At 38.0% G+C, this 19,162-nt stretch overlaps 1 protein-coding gene across 6 annotated transcripts in view; it reads left to right on the plus strand.

Moving 5' to 3' along the window:
- Positions 1–2,706: 2,706 nt before the first annotated feature.
- ATF2 (activating transcription factor 2) overlaps positions 2,707–19,162 on the plus strand; it is an 83,492-nt gene continuing 67,036 nt past the window's right edge. For 2 of the 6 annotated variants that reach the window (XM_061434852.1, XM_061434877.1), the window contains exons 1-2: positions 2,740–2,888; positions 13,590–13,689. The gene's annotated coding sequence lies outside the window, so the exon portion shown is untranslated. Of the gene's footprint in view, positions 2,889–13,589; positions 13,690–19,162 lie in introns of all 6 variants that reach the window. The other 4 variants (XM_061434844.1, XR_009739997.1, XM_061434860.1 and 1 more) reach the window with 4 other exon arrangements.

The following is a 19,162-nucleotide window of genomic DNA, read 5'->3' on the forward strand; positions in this document are numbered from 1 at the left end:
CATAGAAGTTAAATAAGCAGGGTGACAATATACAGCCTTGACGTACTCCTTTTCCTATTTGGAACCAGTCTGTTGTTCCATGTCCAGTTCTAACTATTGCTTCCTGACCTGCATACAGATTTCTCAAGAGGCAGGTCAGGTGGTCTGGTATTCCCATCTCTTTCAGAATTTTCCACAGTTTATTGTGATCCACACAGTCAAAGGCTTTGGCATAGTCAATAAAGCAGAAATAGATGCTTTTCTGGAACTCTCTTGCTTTTTCCATGATCCAGCAGATATTTGGCAATTTGATCTCTGGTTCCTCTGCCTTTTCTAAAACCAGCTTGAACATCTGGAAGTTCACGGTTCACGTATTGCTGAAGCCTGGCTTGGAGAATTTTGAGCATTACTTTACTAGCATGTGAGATGAGTGCAATTGTGCGGTAGTTTGAGCATTCTTTGGCATTGCCTTTCCTTGGGATTGGAATAAAAACTGACCTTTTCCAGTCCCGTGGCCTCACTTACGGAGGCTTTATTATCTCCCTTTGCTAATCTTTGGAACTCTGCATTCAGATGGGTATATCTTTCTTTTTTTCCTTTGCCTTTCACTTCTTTCTTTTCTCAACTATTTGCAAGGCCTCCTCAGACAACCAGTTTGCCTTTTTGCATTCTTTTTCTTGGGGATGGTTTTGATCACTGCCTCCTATACAATGTTACAAACCTCCATCCATATTTCTTCAGGTACTCTATCAGATCTGATCCCTGAGCTCCTGAGGTTTTAATTACACTACACTAACAGTACTACAGTGTTACTAACATATAGGGATGGTACTTTCATTTTAACTTGAGACATAAACTGTGTCAATACTTTGGCTTCTTTCAGGTCTCTTGAGTAATGATATTAGTTTTAAAAGAGGGGTTTGTTGACTCACATACAGGCATACAGGCCGGAAACCTGCTAAATGCCAGATACCGTTACTGAACTGCAGTTCTTTAACTGTCAAATACATGCCCCACAATCTTCCAACAGTTTCTGTTTCACTTGAGTTTGGAGATGTTCGAGAGTACCATTTATGCTCATGAAAGTAAAAGTGTTGGTTGCTCAATTGTGCCTGACTCTTTGGGACCCCATGGACTAAAGCTCGCCAGGCTCCTCTGTCCATGGAATTCTCCAAGCAAGAATATTAAAGTGGGTTGCCATTCTCTTCTCCAGGGGATCTTCCCAACCCAGGGATTGAACCCATGTCTCTTATGTCTCCTGCATTAGCAGGTGAAGTTTTTATTGTTGAGCAAATATGTTTATATGTAAGCTCAATTCACAATTTTGCTACAGACTAGAAATCATCACTTAATAAGCAGAAAAATAGGCACTGGAAAAAATGTGCTTTAAAAAAACTAATGCAAAAAATAAAAAACTAATGCAGATTTTTGCAGGGGTCCCTATCATACTTTTCAACGGTGCCAGTGTGTATTTATTGAACAACCAATATCCCTACAGTTAACATTTGAAACATTTAAGTTGTAAAAAGAATCACAGATTTCTAGTTTGTAGGAGTGTATTTGTGTTAACTGCGGCACAATAAATATGATCTCTTTTGTCCTTAATGTTAATCAAATGACCCCCCCACACACACACACACAGTTTTTAAACAGGTACCTTCAAAGTTTGACAGATATTTTCTTGGTATTGCATCGACCTGTGAAGCAGTAGGATAGTAATGTGGAAACAGCGCTATTTCTATGCCGTATTAGTGCCCTTTGATTTTCTCTGAAGTGTTAACACGGAGTTGTTCATGTTCTAAAGATTTGAAATTATCTCTACTAAAATTGATGTATTTTTGCCTATAACTAACTTAGTAAAGGAAAATTGATAAAATAGGATACACCATAATATGGAAGGTTTTCTCATAAAATGTTTACTATTTTAAGTTAGGGAGATATAGTGTAAAGCACTGTATTTCCTTTCGGTAAGTTACTTTGAACATAATTATATGCTAACATCACGTACAGGGCGCTAAGAGCCGGAGGAATCAGTTTCAGCTACAGCTTAGTAAAATTCGAAAAAATGCCATTCATAGTAAAGGCTTTCTCGTTTATTTTCAGAACTGACATCTTTCCCATTTCAGACATGTTGGGGGCTCGAGAGTTAATTTCCAGCACACTCCGCTTCTAAACCGAAGCTCTCCGTCTCAGGGTTCAGTTGTAGCCGGAAGGTGGGTTTTGGTGAGCGCCTCCCTACGCTTTACTCTCCTTTCTACCTAGGACCGGGAAGTGACAGCAACGGAAATACCACGTTTCCGGAGCTGGGCTCAGAGGACTCCTGCTTTCTCTCCCGCCGCTCGCAGCCTTCCCAGAGTTCACCTTTCCTTCCTGCACACCATCAACCTCACGCGACCTCAACATCCACCTGCTCCAGCGCCCCACACTCGCGCCCGCCTCCCAGCCGTCTGCCAATCACAGTCTGCAGTTGCTCGCGGGTTACAGAGACACAGCTCTTTTGACTCTCTGGTCCCGCCTCCTCCATAACTGCTTCCCGCCCTTCGAGTTCTTTATCCAATAATCAGCGCTCGAGTATCCCTTGGTTCCCGCCCCCCTTTCCCTGCCCTCCTGAAGTCCCACCCACTTCCTTAAGCCTGAGGGAACCACCTGACCCGGAGGCGCTCCGTCTGAAGGAAGGCTAGAAGGGGAGTGTGCGTGTAGGGGAGGGGCGCGAAAAGAAAGGAGGGATGCCGGGAGTGGGGCGGAGAGAAGGGTTGTCAGTCCGATCTCGCGAGAGAGGACGGAAGCCTGTGGGAGCCCGTGGCCTTTAAAGTGCGGTTCAGCCCTTTCCTCTAGGGGTAGTTTGTAAACACCGCGGAGCTTGGGTCTTCCCAACGACCGAAAAGAGCATGAACTAGTGAGCTGGAAAGGTGAGTAGTGATGAGGAGAGAGCCGCAGGACTGGAGACTGTAGGGATACGGAGAAAGAAGGCACTAACATGGCGACGTCGCTCACCATAGTCCCCACCCCCCGCTTCCCATCACCTCGGGCTCTCCTGCCTCTGTGCCTAGCCCTCGGGGCGGCTGTGGCTGCGCTGCCGCCTCTGCGGCCCGCGCGGCGTCGGCTTCAGGAGCCGGACTGGCCAGGCCGGACCGTTAGGTAACTGGCATTTGTTGTTCCGGCCCCTCCCCGCTCGCGCGCTTTCCTAACGTGGAGGAAAAAGGAATAACGGCGTCTCTTAGACCCCTCCCCCGATGTACCTTCCCCTTCTCTGGTCTGTTCAGAGGTCGCGGGGGCACATGTCGGAGTAGCAGAGGGCGCAGGGAAACCCCCCTTCAGTTCTGGAATGGAACAGGAAGAGGGCCGGCTCTGGTCTCTGCACTCAGTGGTTGGGCACTGTATATGATGGTGGCGTGGGGAGGAACTGGAGGTGCGGTAGAAAATAGGGTCAGGGTCTCTGGCTGCGGTGGAAGCTGACGGAACAAATGGAATGGAGAACCTGGGACTTGGAAGTCTTGGCCTTATCTGTCCTTTCTGCCCCTTCACACTCCCGCCACCCCCCACTTTTTCCCGATGGGGCGGGGCTGAGGTGCGGTGCAGATTGATTCTCCTATTTTCCCCCATTTTTTTTTTTTTAAACCTTCCTGGGTAGACTGTAGAGAATCGTAGGGGTATAACCTTTTTTTTTTTTTTTTTAATTGATGCCCTGGGGACCAGTACCGAGAGTGTGTGTGTATGTATGTGTGTGTGGGGGGGTTCTGTGTTCATTTGTTCAACTGACGCTAGAAGGAGGGAGAGAGCGAAAGAGATGGGGACTATTTTTGTGCCCTTATATCGTATAAAATTATCTTTGCCTTTGGTTAATGAAGAGTTTTAAAACTGGCCAGGCCAAGAGCAAAACTACTGTGAATATGATGGAGTAAAAGGGATTACTCCTGATGGACTTTAGGCTATTGACTAATACCTATTATTATGTGAAAGTAACAATTTCTAGGGAATTTTAAAATTTGGAGACAGTAACAGTAGATACACTTAATGTATAGATTTGAAATCAGAACAAAAACTGTTGCGCTGAGCACATTTTTTGTCCTATCCGAAGTAATTTATAACCACTGTCAGTCTCTCTAGGCATTATCTTAAAGCCTATATTTTTGGTGTTTTGTACCAAAACTATGAAGGTGAGAAACTTCTTAGAAAGTCATCCCTATATGGTTAAGTGCCCTGAAAGACAAATATAATAGCAATTATATTTTGTTATTTAATTGATTACACTGACTTGAAGAATCTACTAAAAACACTGTTCTCAAAACTGCAGGAACATCGTTGTAAAGTATGTTAAAAAAAATAGAGATGTCTTTCTTCAGATCAAACAATTAAGGCCATCGATAATTGAATCCTAATCTTTGTAAAATAATCTGTAAGAATAGTCCAAATTTACAGTGCTGTGTATGCTGCTTCCCCAAGACATGTTTAATCTTACTCTGAGAGGATGCTGCCGCCATTAGGTTTTTAACTAAAATATAATATTGTAATTTAGAACATAAGTGCTTGTTTTTTAACTGTCATTAAGGACGGAGCTTTCAGGTGCTTTTGTGCTTATGTTTTTAAGGTACATGATACCTTCTGCAGATTTGATTGTATTTTCTAGAAGTTCTTTTTAAAACATATTAGAATGTTTATTTTATATTTGGGGCACTATATTATCTATTAGATAATGTAATCCAGAAATTCCTACATTTACTTTACTTGGAGTATTTGTTTTGTGTTTTAAAACTAAGATTAACAGTAAAAATGATTGTGTCAGCTCTTTCATAAATTGGAGTATTTGTATTTAGGATTTAGAAGCTATATGAATTTCGTTTTTAAAAATGATGTACTCTGCCTCAAATTTCTACTACCTATAATTAGTATTAACTTTCAATTAATCATCTACATTTTTTCTACTTAAATTTTTGTATTTTGGAAAAGTTGGGGTTTAATGACTTGTATGTTATCTGCTGGTAAATTGTTGTTAGATCATATTAGATCAAGTAAACAGTCCCACTGTACATGCTGTTTCCACTCATTTTTGTTTTCAAGCTCTTCCTTCCATTATGAAGTAAAGACTATAAGCTGGTACTTCTTTCTCTTTAATAGTCTTACTGTAATGTCCTCCAACAAGGTAAAGTAGTTGAAGTCTCCCTATTTAAAACCAGATTTCCACCAGTCTCTCATTGAAAACCCAGTGAGTAGCAATAATGTATTTTTTAAAATTAATACACAAAATGTTATTCTAGGCTCTAATTAAAATGTACTGTAAATAAAACAAATTAGCAGTTATAGTCAGAAGTTTAACTTACTATATTTCTGTTTATCTTATTCTCACACCTATTCCTTAAGACTAAGAACGTACATAAAATTCCTCATGTTCTCTTAATGGAACTTAACGAGGAGGTAGTAGTAATAGTATTCACCATTCATATCTAGGGGCCAATCCCACAAAACATCTTATTTCTGTTTCTTAAGGTTAAAAACTTAGTGTAAGGTATAGTTTCAAAGAAATTTAAGGAAGTTTGTGGATTTTTAAGGCCAACAATAATTGGAATTATTTTACATATATATTGTAATTGTAAATACAGATTATTACTTTCACTTAATTCTTTTTAACAAGCTTGAAACTGATACATCATTTACATTTTTATTTTTACTGATGCTTTTTTTCCTCTTGGCATTTTGGTAATTGTAGTAATTAAAAACATTTTTTGCAACAAGAAGGGATGTAAATAAATGCTTTGGGGGCTAGGCCTATTCACCCCTCTGCAGTCTGTCTTAACAAAGATAGTGATTCTCAGTCATTTTTTCTGTCACAATATCCAAGGAATAGAAAGCACTCCCAACAGCTGTTGTTGTTTAGTTGCTAAGTTGTGTCCAACTTTTTGCAACCCCATGGACTGCCAGGCTCCTCTGTCCTTGGGGTTTCCCAGGCAGGAATACTGGAGTGGGTTACCATTTCCTTTTCCAGGGGATCTTCCCAATACAGGGATCAAACTTGTCTCTCCTGCTTGGCAGGCTGATTCTGTACCACTGAGCCACCTGAGAAGCCTAGTCCCAACAGTAATAGTAGCTTATTATTGGAGAGATTCTCAAGATTAGTAGAGAAAGACAAGGAAAAGGCAATGGCACCCCACTCCAGTACTCTTGCCTGGAAAATCCCATGGACAGAGGAGCCTGGTAGGCTGCAGTCCATGGGGTCGCTAAGAGTCGGACACGACTGAGCGACTTCACTTTCACTTTTCACTTTCCTGCATTGGAGAAGGAAATGGCAACCCACTCCAGCGTTCTTGGCTGGAGAATCCCAGGGACGGAGGAGCCTAGTGGGCTGCAGTCTATGGGGTCTCCCAGAGTCAGACACGACTGAAGCGACTTAGCCCCAGCAGCAGCAGCAGAGAAAGACAGGTGGGAATGATTGTAATTGGCAAAAGCCAGTTGGTAAATCACCAGGTGTATTTTGGTATTACATGGCTACCTTAATAATGACCTTAAGTTTATAAATATGTTCCCTAAACATTCTTTAGTTTGCCTCATGGAACCTGAATCTTTGACATTCCAGTTTTATAACTTAGTTTTTTTCTAATTGTATTGTTTGGGTTAGTGAGTTTCCTTTTATTTATTGGATACTTGCTAGGATAGTGTTACCAGAAATCACTGAACTGATAAAATTATAATACTGTGATTTCTGTGCAATCCAGTTATCATTTTCTTCTACTTCACCAATCCCACTATAAACATTTCAGTGAGACCTTTCATTTCTTCCTGATGATTCAATTTAAAGACCATACTTCTGATATTTGTGCTTTTGATTTGTTTACTAATTATTTACTATAAGTACAACATCATTTCTCAATCACAGTGTTGAGAGTCACTGGTATCTTTTATCTTTCGTAAGATAGATTTTAATGATTGTGAAATATGGATGTTGGAATGAGGGTTACTTCTGAGGTAGTATCTCTTTCATTTACTTGAATTTTGACATACTTTGTATGGTGTCGGAGGATATAAGCTTAGTAGTGTTGTTATGGGAATTGTACATAATCTATATCTTATTTGTGCCCTCTTCATAATGAAAAATTATTATTGATATACTCCTGAGGGGTGATTATGAATTATTTTAATTCTTGCTGAGCTGTGAATTTCTATTTAATCTTTTTATTCTTTCAGAGATAAGTTTTTAGGGAGGAAAAGCAGTGATCAAGAAGCGTATTTTGCTCATCTGCCTTGAGCAGAAACAATGCTGGAGATGTTATTTCACATAACTCATATGATTACCAAGTCTAAAATAATGTTATTGGTAAAAACTTGGATTAGCACTGTTCACATTCATAACCATTAATCTGTAAGTTCTTTGTGTTTATATATTTCTAATCTTGTTCTATTGTAATTTTAAAATTTAAAGTAAGAACTTGCTTACCTTGTATCACCTAGGAAGTAGAGGTCTGGGAATAATCAAGACTCACTTGAGAAATGAAGTTCGACTTAAAAATTGGACTACCGTTATTTTTATTAAAGAATATTTTGAGACATTGGGCTAATTTCACTATTCACGTACAGCTATCCCTCAATATCTGTGGAAGTTTGGTTCCAGGATCCCCTGTGGATACCAAAATTTATTGATACTCAAGTCCCATATATAAAATGGCATTGTATTTGCATATAACCTAAGTTCATCCTCCCATGTTCTTTAAATCATCCTACATGACTTATGATACCTAATACAGTGTAAATGCTGTGTACATGGTTGCCAGCAGGAGACAAACACAAGATTTGCTTTTTAGAACTTTCTGAAATTTCTTCCCCCGAATTTTTTTTTTTTTTTTTTTTTGCCACACTGCTTGGGATATTGGAACTTCCCTGACCAGAGATTGAACCTGTGCCCCCTGCATTGGAAGTACAGAGCCTTAACCATTGGACCACCAAAGAAGTCCTGTTCCCCCAAATATTTTTGATTCAAGGTTGTTTGAATCCATAGGGCCATCTGCACTCATAATGTACTTTCATGAATACAGTATTGAGAAGAGTCTATGATGCTCTTCATGTATCTCATCAACTTTGAGGAATTTCATCAAAACTTGGGTATACTCTTGGGAGTGGTGATATGTATGAAGAACATCCGTCATGTGTGCTGTGTGTACGTATGTGGAATTTTCCAGGCAAGAATACTGGAGTGGGTTGCCATTTCCTACTCCAAGGAATCTTTCTGACTCAGGAATCGAACCTGTGTTTATTGCATCTCCTGCTTTGGCAGACAGATTCTTTACCACTTTGGCAGGCACAGATTCTGTGCCACCTGGCAAGTCCCATGTCTGCTGGCAGTGGGCAACAATTAAAAACTACTGCTTTCATCCTTAAAGCTGAGTTTATATTTTTCTCACTTCCTTACACTGATGAACTAAACATGTACCAGATAACTTGAGGGGATACCATCAAATTCATGGGTTAAAGATTAATTAAAAAAAACTTCTGTCTAAAAATTTAACTAGTTCTCACCTTCAGACTTTAAAAAAAAGGAGGTAGTAAGATTAGGATTATTAGGAAAATGTACATTTAAAGTCAAAATAAAACAGTAAAATTTATAATAAACTGAATAGATACTGTATGAGTGCTGTGCACTGTACTTAATGTATTTTACATATACAGTAATTTCACTTTTTTTGGACAATCCTGAAGCTAGTATATTTTTCTTACTGGAGAGGATAGTAGTGAAATCATACCATTTAAATTTTTCGTAGCTTAGAAATTCAAAGAATCTTAAACCTTGAAAGGAGAATGAAGTCCTTCTAGCTTACACCTTCAGGTTTTCAGCTTCTTAGGTTTATTATGACTATACTGCTGTTCCCAGTGTGAGCTCTAGGATCATTTCTTGGCTTTTTTTTTTTTTGGTGCTTACCAAGATATGAGAAGGAAATTAGATCACAGAGAAAACTCTAATGAATCTTTGCAGCTCCTTGGTCTGCAAGCCTGTCCTCCCAAGTCCTACAGTTTTTGCTTTATTAATTTTCTATTCCTCATCAAAGATAACCACATACTTTGCATTATAGAACAATTGAAATTTATCTCACAACTTTTGTCAGAAGTCCAGCTGGGCCCTCTTTTTAGGACCTTACAAAGTCTAAATCAGTATGCTCACAGAGCTACATTTTTTGGGAAGTGGGGAGTCTCTGAGGAAGAATCCACTTTCCAGTTTGTTTGGATTGTTAACTGCATACAGTTACAGGACTGCCGTTCCTCTTGCCTCGTTGACTGTCAGTTGGAGCTGGTCTTCACTTGTAGAAGCTAAAATGCTTTCAGTATTGCTGCCTCAAGTAATGGCAAGTAAAGTCTATCTCTTGCTTATCTCTGACTTCTGCTACTGTCAGAATCTGACAGAGAAAGTTCTCTGCTCTCACTGGGTCATATGATCAGATTGGCCCATTTGGATAACCCAGGATAACCTTCCTGTTTCAAAATCTGTGACCATTTTTATATCTGCAAAGTCCATTTTGCTCTGTAACATAACCTATTCATAGATTCCAGGGGCATCGGGGTGTGGACATCTTTGGGCAACCATTCTGTCTAGTATACTCATACTCCTGAAAATAATTTGATGAACTGTGTACTCTTGCACATTTCTAAGTTGATTCTTAAAATTTTTCTTTGTAAGTTTAGTTTTAGTTGGCTTAAAACTCATCATTCAGAAAATGAAGATCTTGGCATCCAGTCCCATCACTTCATGGCAAATAGATGGGGAAAAAGTGGAAATGGTGTCAGATTTCATTTAATTGGGCTCCAAAATCACTGTGGACAGTGACTGCAGCCATGAAATTGAAAGATGCTTGCTCCTTGGAAGAAAAGTTTTAAAGCAGAGACATCACTTTGCTGACAAAGGTCTGTATAGTCAAAGCTATGGTTTTTCCAGTAGTCGTGTGTGAATGTGAGAGTTGGACCATAAAGAAGGCTGAGCGCCAAAGAATTTATACTTTCAAACTGTGGTGTTGGAGAAGACTCTTGAGAGTCCCTTGGACAGTAAGGAGATCAAACCAGTCAATCTTAAAGGAAATCAACCCTGGATATTCTTTGGAAGGACTGATGATGAAGCTTCAGTACTTTGGCCACCTAATGTGAAGAGACAGCCCATTGGAAAAGACTCTGATGCTGGAAATGATTGAGGGCGAGAGGAGAAGCGGGCAAGAGAGGATGAGATGTTTGGATGGCATCACTGACTCAATGGACATGAGTTTGAGCAAACTCCGGGAGATAGTGAAGGACAGGGAAGCCTGGCATGCTGCAGTCTATGGGGTTACAAAGAGTCAGACGCAGCTTAGTGACTAAACAACGAGCTGAAAAAAAAATGATTTCTGACTTTTCAAGATACTGACACCATTCTAAGTACAGTTGATTTTTGATGAACACAGGTTTGAACTGCATGGGTTGACTTATGTGAATTTTTTTCAGTAGTATATACAATATTACTGCGTCACCTGCCAGTAGTTCAACCTGTGGGAGCAGAACTGCGAAAGTGGAGGATCCACATATACAGAGGACATCTCTTCAGTTACAGTCAGGTTTTGGACTGTATGGAAGATTGGTGCCCTGAGTTGTTCGAGCGTCAACTGTGATCCTTAGTGATTCAATCTGTCATTGGTTTAAAAAACAAACGACTTAATTCACCTTTAACAATTGAGCATTTTTATTGTTCCTTTTTCTTACTGAACTTATAATTAAGAATAATTTTATTTGAATCCAGGGTATTTTAATGCTTTAAACTATTTTGATCACATCACCTTATCCTACTTCTTTGCAACAAATATAAATTGAACTTTACAGAGTTTCCTATTGATTTCCTCTTTGCTTTGTTCTCATGAAGCTCACTCTCAGGACAATGCATTTTTCCACAGTATTTTGAGAATAGAAGAGGCAATCATTAAATGAAAGGGTTTTTGTTCCTGTCATCACATTGTTCAGTACATCTGAATTCAAAACATGCCTCAACACAAGGCACGACACCATTCTTAAAAAGCCATGCTTTGCTTTAACAGCACTATTTTAAGGGTGCCTTGATTAATGGAGGCTTTAAGACACTCTTATTTTAAATCATCCCCTTGTTTTGTTCCATGGAGATTTTTACAATCCAGGGCAATGCATTGTAATAATATTTGATATGGCTAAGAGGTATGGGTTTCTTTTCAAGTATGGAATTATGAGCACTTAGGGAAAGCAGGCAGATTATTATTAGGAAAGCAAACATAGGGAAGTTGAAGATACAAGAATTGATGTTCTTAAAACATGTCTTACTTATGAGTCCCTTGAAAAGTCTTAGTGTATCTGCAGTAATACAAACACCTGTCTGAATGTTGCTGCCTTGAAAGTCTATTCCCCCACCCACCTAGCTCTTCTGCTCCCACAAGGCCAGAAGCTAGCTTCTCTCCCAGAATCACCCTTAAGTAGAATTAATTCCTTTCTCACACTGATGTCTACCTTTTTGGGCCCTGTTCCTTGCCCCAATTTCTCTTTCCTGAATACTTGTCATTAGTAGTGTTTGTCCCCTTTAGCAGACAGATCCTACCTCTTACCTACAAGTCGATTTTATCCAAGTATAAGACACACATACACAGTAGCTGGGGTAGGGTAGTAGTAGTAAAGGAGAGAGTCCTTACATTTGTGCCCTTCAAGTTACAAACAAATAAACCTTTATTTTTAATGTTTTTCAAAGTCTAGATAATTAGCTTAACCTTGCATGCATTAAACATGAGCTCTGTTTGGCAGATTCAGCTGGCTGGCTTAATGTTCTTGCTTTTGCTTGAAGTAAAGATCATAAGGCTATCTTCCTGCTTTCTAGATATAAGTTCCTGGTCTTTTGTAAGCAGCTGCTGAACTAAATGCAAATATTCAATAGGAAAATCTGAAGCCATACTTAAGCATTTCCATGAAAGATAATTTGCAGAAATTTCTCTCTCTCTGGAAGATGTGAAACTTTGAGCTATCCCACAGAGCCATTTGTCCTTTGAATTGCTGCTCCTTTCATAGTCCCCATTTTACATTTGTCTAGCAGAATACCCTCTTCTGGTCCCTTTTCCTTTAAGGAATAGTCTGTATATAAAACAGAATTTTGTTGCCAGCTTTGAAATAAAGAGTCATTATCGCTTTTGGTATTTGCATCAGAAGTTTTAAACATATTAAGGCCTTTTCAGCCAACCTTATTCAAGGTAAAGTACAAGTTCCTCTTTTCAACAGTTTGTGCAATAAGGAAAAGGAGCTTCAAATTCACACTTGGCTCTCACGTAAGGGAGCTCAGCACTCAAATGTAGAGAAAAGTTGATTTTCCCTTTAACTTTGTTCAGGAACAAAGTTCCTGCCTTTTCCTAATGCAGTTAATAACTGAGCTTTCTAGCAGGTTCTTACCCAATTTCATCTTAGGCACTCCATTACTTACCTAACGGTCCCGTGTAATCATTTTTATGGAAAGTTTATGGAAAACCTAGTGAGATTATCCTTCCAAACCTTAGCTATTTACGTTGTTTCTTTACTCTGGTCTTCAGATACAGATTGGTCTTGCATATTTAGAGAAGTCCTTATTAACATTGGTCTTGCTCCTTGGCTGCTAGCAGAACTATCTACTTTTGAAAGCTCCCATCAGTGAACTGATAAGGCATCTCTACAAGGGATCCAACCATCTTCCATTTTAGAACGACCAGAGTATGATGATAGAAAAAACTATCCACCAATATTCATTCTCGTCTTTTTTCCTTATTGTAGATGCTCCATTTCCCCCCACCCCCACCTTGAGCATATGATGAAATAAAGAATGTATTTCCCGGCTTCCCTGCTAGCTCTAGCCATGTGACTTAAGTTCTGACCAGAATAGAGGTTTCCTGTAAAATTTCTGAAAAGTGTCCTTGAAAGGAGGCTATCACTCATCTCCCCATTTTCCTTCTTGTCATCTGATGTGATGGTTAGACCTTGAGCAGTTATTTTAAGCCATGATGGAGATGGCACATGTTGAAGATGGCAAAACTGCAAAATAGAAGGAACCTGGGTTCCTAATGGTCATGGTTCTGACTGCCTGTTTTCATGTGAGAAATAAACTTTTGACTCACTTAAGCCATTGTTATTTTGAGTTTTCTCACTCACAGCTAAACCTAATCCTAGCTGATACAGGTGTAAAAAAGTCAAGTTGTTTTCAAATAAGAACCACATAAACTGTTGTGTAGAGCACACAGATACAGGAGGAACTATTAATATGTTCACTCTAAGAATTTTGCTGCTCAGATTCAGCACTGCCATTTTACAGATCAGCTATGACTACCTCTCCCTTCTGTTGCATTAAAAAGTTTTATTTTTCTCTTTTCACCAAGACTCCATTACCATGCTTCCATCCTTGAAACTATTACACCTCTAATAGGTGGCAGTGTGCCAGGAGTTGTGGGAGGCCACAGGATAAGTATCTTCCTGGAAGATTTTTGAGGGAACCTTAATTTTTATATTAAATAATGGAATGGAAGGCAAAATTCACATGCACTTTAAAATGTAAAATAGCCATTTATAAATTTTTGTAGTGAAGTTATTTAGCTCTTGCAGAGTAATGAGTTTTCTCTTTTCTGTCTCTCCTTTGCCCTAAGGATATTTAGATGGAAGCTTGAGAAGCACTGCTTACTTGATAAGAGCTGACAGATACCTGGCAGCAGAGTAGATAAAGCTCATGGCCTACCAGCTAGAAAGGTAAGAGATTTTAAGTTTTTACTGCAAAAGTGGCCTTTTATTTTGTGATTGTCTCTCAAATATTATTAAAGAGGTATTTCCAGACAGCAATCCTCAGAATGTTAGTGTCCTACCGTATTGACTATTGTTTAATAAAAAAAAAATTCTGAGGTTTGGCAGATTTGGAGATGTCCTTTTGGAGCTACAATGCATATCAGCATATAAAAGCACACCAAAGACTTTACATAAAAGTACATAATTTTAATTCAAAGGGTCCTAACTTGTCTGACTAGGGAGTCCTTTATAGCAAAGGGTCCCAGTATGAAAGTCGCAGCTCTTGTAGGACTTCATAAGGATAGTAACAGGAGTTAATCCTTGAGATATTTTCTATATTTTAAAAACAATTTGGACAGAAAGTCCTACTCTCTTGGATGTGCTCAATAACTGGATTACTAAAAGAGACATTTGAAATTACAGGGTATGGGGAAAGTGGAGGGAGGAAGATCAGTGGTGAGTGGCATTAACTAAGAAACAGATGAATGGGAAGTAAAAGCACTCTAGGATGAGAGAGTGAGCTGATTAAAGTTTGCATTGCTACAGCCAGAAAATCAAGGTATCATAAGAATGCGGTGGGTGTCAGAGGCCAGTCCATGCAAGGGTATCCAGACACTGTTAAGGATTAGAGACCTAATCATAAGAGCATAACTTCTCCTTTCCTCTCATTTTGACTGGCATTGTTTGAGTATAAATCATCATTCTCTTTCCTGAATCTAGATGTTTGTAACTGATTTTCTTATGCATGGTGTTACTCTCACTAATCATCCTCCACACTTCTATTAGTGATGTTGCCAAAATGCCCCTTTGATGATCTAAATCACCTATTTAAAATCTTTACATTTTTTATTATTTAATTCTTTAAATTTTTTAAATTTATTTTTTAATTGCTTTACAGAATTTTGTTATTTTCTGTCAAACCTCAACATGAATCTTCCCATTTTTAATAGCAAGATTAAGCAAACTTCTTTGACGAGCCAAATAGTAAGATTTTAGTCTTTATGGGGGTCACATATAGTCTCTATTGCTTCTTTCTCTCCTCCGCCCCTCCCACCCCACACACACCCCTCAACTATTTAGAAAGTTGAAAAACTTTAACATTTTGGCACAGGGCCATAGTTTATAACCTCAGGGTAGGGGTCAGATAAGGGAATAAGGTTGGACTCCAGACTCCTGCTCGGGCACTAAAGGCCCTTTGAAATTTGCCTCCTGCTGTGGCCCCAGCTCTCTTCTTCTTCAATCACATAGCCCATAGTTTAGCCATTAGAGGTTCTTGGAGATCCATCCTTCTGTGTATTCTGCTATTTCCTCTGCCCAAAACATCATCTCTTTTTTCTTTGAGAAGACTTAAGTCCAGGCATTACTTCCTTTAGTACCCTTCGCAGATCCTTTGTCTCTCCAGGGTTGGTTAGGTACTTGTCTTAATGACGGGGTAGAAGATCTGATAAATTTAACTTTAGAGAAAAGAAGAGCTCATACTCAGTATAGAAAAGATTCTCACTTGACCCAGTCACAGAAAGCATCAGGCTTCATTTCACTCATCTTGGCTACATGGTTTTTTGTCCCTGTTTTCTGTGCCTGCTCCATTCTGGCTTTCATTAATTTCTTTTTTTGTTTGTTTGTTTTTTTTTCCATTAATTTCTTATCAGTATGAACATGATAGAAGGTGTCTGTGAATCCTGAGTATGATTTTAAATGTCTAATGTATAGCTCTGGTTGACTTTTTTTTTTTTTTTAACACATTTCTTGAAGAGGTAATCTGATTGGCTTAACTTATTCAGATGTCTTTCCTGGTTTACCTGAGTGAAACAGGTATGTCGGGTAATGGAAATATAGGATTGCCCTTTGCTGGCCATCTGGCTCTAAGAGGGGATTACGGGTGGGGAAGAAAGGTAACCAGCTCTAGTATACTCCCTGTTCCCTATGTTCCCATAGCACCTGTGTATATCTTTATTATTGTATGTATATCACTAAATTAGTATTACTATTTTCACTTGTTTGTCTTCCTTACTAAACTAATTTTGAGGTCAGGAAACATACCTTATTCTTAATGCAGTATCAGGTACAAATAGTCAAATATCTTCAAATAAATTTCATAAAATATATTTGTATTAGAAATGTTTGGGAATTCTGCACATCATAGGTCACATTAAATATTATCTGTATTTCAGAAATCTGCTTTGAAACTTGAGTACATGTTTTAAATGTAGAGGTTACAACATTTGTAGTTCTATAACTAGAAGATGAGTAAAATTCATATTTTAGAATGTAGTGATTTCTGAAATTAACCACCAGAAACGGATTCATTTCCCCCACTTCTGTTTTCAAAGATTCATTTGCTCATACTAGTTTCTATGAAGTGATTTCCTTTTTACTTGTTTTTGATAGGAGATCTAAGAAAAGCAGATATTTTTATCAGTTGTATCATTTGAATAATATAATTAAAAATGGCATGGGAATATTGATATTACAGGGTAAAGGATTGTCTATCTTAATATGTTTAATATTGTCTATCTTAAAATGTTTAACCCACATTTCATGTTTTAAACAAGGGAGTTGCCTATAGGACAGCTAATTGTCTAAATTTTAGTCACCTCTCAAGTCTTTATTCAGATATAGAAATTATTATTCTGTTTGCTCTTAACTTTCAATACAGAACATAGTTTTTCTGTTCTTTGACACAATATGAAAGTTATAATCCAGAAACAATCAGAGAATTGTTAAGAGAATTTGTATATTTTAGTATATTCTCTTAACTATTGCTAAGTTACATGATGCTAATTATATAATGGTTATATGTGAATTATGATAGTGCATGTTATTTCTATACACTTTAAGCTCCTCCTGTAAGTTTTTCAGTTTTTATTTTTAGTTTTTTTTAGTTCAGAACCTTTTAAGATAAGTTGCTAGCATGATGTCTCATTCCTGCAAATACTTTATTTTCTACAATAAGACATTCTCCTCTTAAATCATAATACAACCATGAAAATCAAGAAGTTAATTTTAAAATATTGCTATCATCTAATCTGTACATTATATTTAAGTATTGCCAGTTATTCCAATAATGTCTGTCCTTTATAGCAAACAGATTCAGTCTAGAATCTCATGTTGCAGTTAGTTGTCATGACTCATTGGTCTTTTTCGATCTGAAACAGTTCCTTGATCTTTCCTTGACTTGGCACTTTGAAAATTATGGGCCAGTTGTTTTGAGGGGATTTACCTCAATTTGGGGTTGTGTAGTATTTCTTCATGATTAGATTCAGATTATGTGTCTTTGGCATGACTATCATGAAAGTGATGCTGTGACCTCCTCATTGCAACCCTTTGGTTGCAATGATATGGATACTGATTTTTCTTATTTTTAGTATTGTTAACTTGTATCACTTGAGTAAAGTGATGTTTGCCAGGCATTTGTACTGTATATTACTCTTTTGTCTTTAGTAATTAAAATGTATTTTATGGGGAGATAGTTTGAGAGGATGTAAGTATCCTGTCTAATCAAACTTTCAGTTTATTCTTCTATATTGGTATATATCTTTATATCAGATTAATGAAATCCTATTTTATTTATAATATCTATTACTGTCATTTATTTTGATTCTGAAATTGTCTGAGATCTAGCCACTTTCTGACTAAATCCATAGTATTCCTTCTTTCTTGCACAAGGTACTTAAGGCCCATCATGTATTTTTCCTGCTTCAGCCCTGAAATCAACCAATTCTTCAAGGATCCCAGGTTCCTTTTGGTTGAAAATGGCATTTTGACATCAAGGTCTGGGTGCTAAGTGGGCTTCTTGCTTATGTGTTATCAGTGTTCCTAGGCCCTCTCAGTGACACAGCTAGGGAACTATGTGAATATATGTGCATATTTATACACATATTATCATCTGTGTTTCTGTATGTTTACATTGAAAATCATGAGTTCATACCAATATCTCTAAATCCCATCATCAGGATTTATTCTGTGTAATTATTTCCATCCTCTGTATAGTGTTGCCTATTTTCATCCACTGTATCCTTGAGAAATTCACTTATTCATTCATTACCTGCGTTACATGTAATGAATTGCCTGTTGCCACCAGGCCTTTTCCTCTCAGCAGGTAGGTATCCTCTTGCTCGGTCCTGATATCCTGTCTTGGGCTGATGCCATCCCTGTTCTTTACCTCACGTGGATGCCTCCTCACCCTTCTGGGGCACCGACATCCCACATCAGACTGCTTCCCCCTGCATAGACAGATCTTTCCTCACCTAACTCAGTCTCCTGTCCAGCCCAACCTCCTCCCCCCATGAGCACCTTTCTCTTCTTGTCCAGGTTCCCACACTCTGTACTTAGACAGGCTGCTCCCTCAATGGCCTGACTAATCTGTCTCCCGTGAAGATACCCTTATTTATGTTTTTCCTTGGAAGGTTGTCTTTTTATTCATTTTAAGTTACAAGAAATGGTTTGCTGGTTAATTTCAACCATTTCCTTCCTTTCATCTTTCCTTAAAGTGTTCTTCATTAGGATTTTTTAATTGGCGTCTTATATTATGTGTGGTTTTATTTGATAATGGGTCTATTGAGTAACTCTACAAGTTCCCAGAGAGTCTTTCTGTACTATTTTTTTAAAGTGGTTTACATAAAATTGCTATATAGTTGGTAAGCAAAGAATTGCAACGCAAGACAGTTCATATGCACAGTATAGCAAAGCTTGCCAGCTGGCAGGCACAGTATAGCAGGAGAAATTTCTCATACCATTTTTTACCTTGAGTAAGTCATTTCACTGTTTAGGGCATCATTTGTAGTTTGCATAGTTAGGACTAGATCAGGAATACAATGAGGTAAATAATCAGAAATCCATGTTATAAGAAAGAGCCTCTGACCTGTATTCAAGAGAGAATTTTGGACTAACATTTTATTTTTTTGAATGGGCAAAAGGCATAAATAAAGTTGATGTTTAAGGATACAGATTTGAAAGGAGTAAGCTAGGGTGATCTAATGTACAGTATAATGGATATAGACAACAATATTGTACTATAATTAGGTAATGTAAAATAAATATACAATGTCAGTTGTACTACAACATACAAATGTATCAAGGTAGCGTATTTTACACCTTGAATTTACACAATGTTGTATGTCAGATATCTTCCATTTTTTAAAAAAGATTGGGCAAAGGAAGCAGTTTAGAGATTACAAAGAGCCAATATATATATGAAAAGGTTCAATCTCATTTGTGTGTCAGGATATGCAACTTAAACATTTTTTTCCCACTAATTTAACAAAAATGTTAAATATTCACTGTTGGTGTGAGCATTGAGAAATTAGGTCTTTCTGTACACTTACAGGTAAAGTAGAAGTCAGTGTTATGTGTCTGAAGAGTTTAGCAATATAAATTAAGTCTTAAAAATGTGCCTTCACTTTGATATAGTAGTTTCAGTTCTAGAAATTCATCTAATGGA

This window comes from Bos javanicus, chromosome 2 (genome assembly GCF_032452875.1).
Source record: "Bos javanicus breed banteng chromosome 2, ARS-OSU_banteng_1.0, whole genome shotgun sequence".
NCBI classification, from domain to species: domain Eukaryota; kingdom Metazoa; phylum Chordata; class Mammalia; order Artiodactyla; family Bovidae; genus Bos; species Bos javanicus.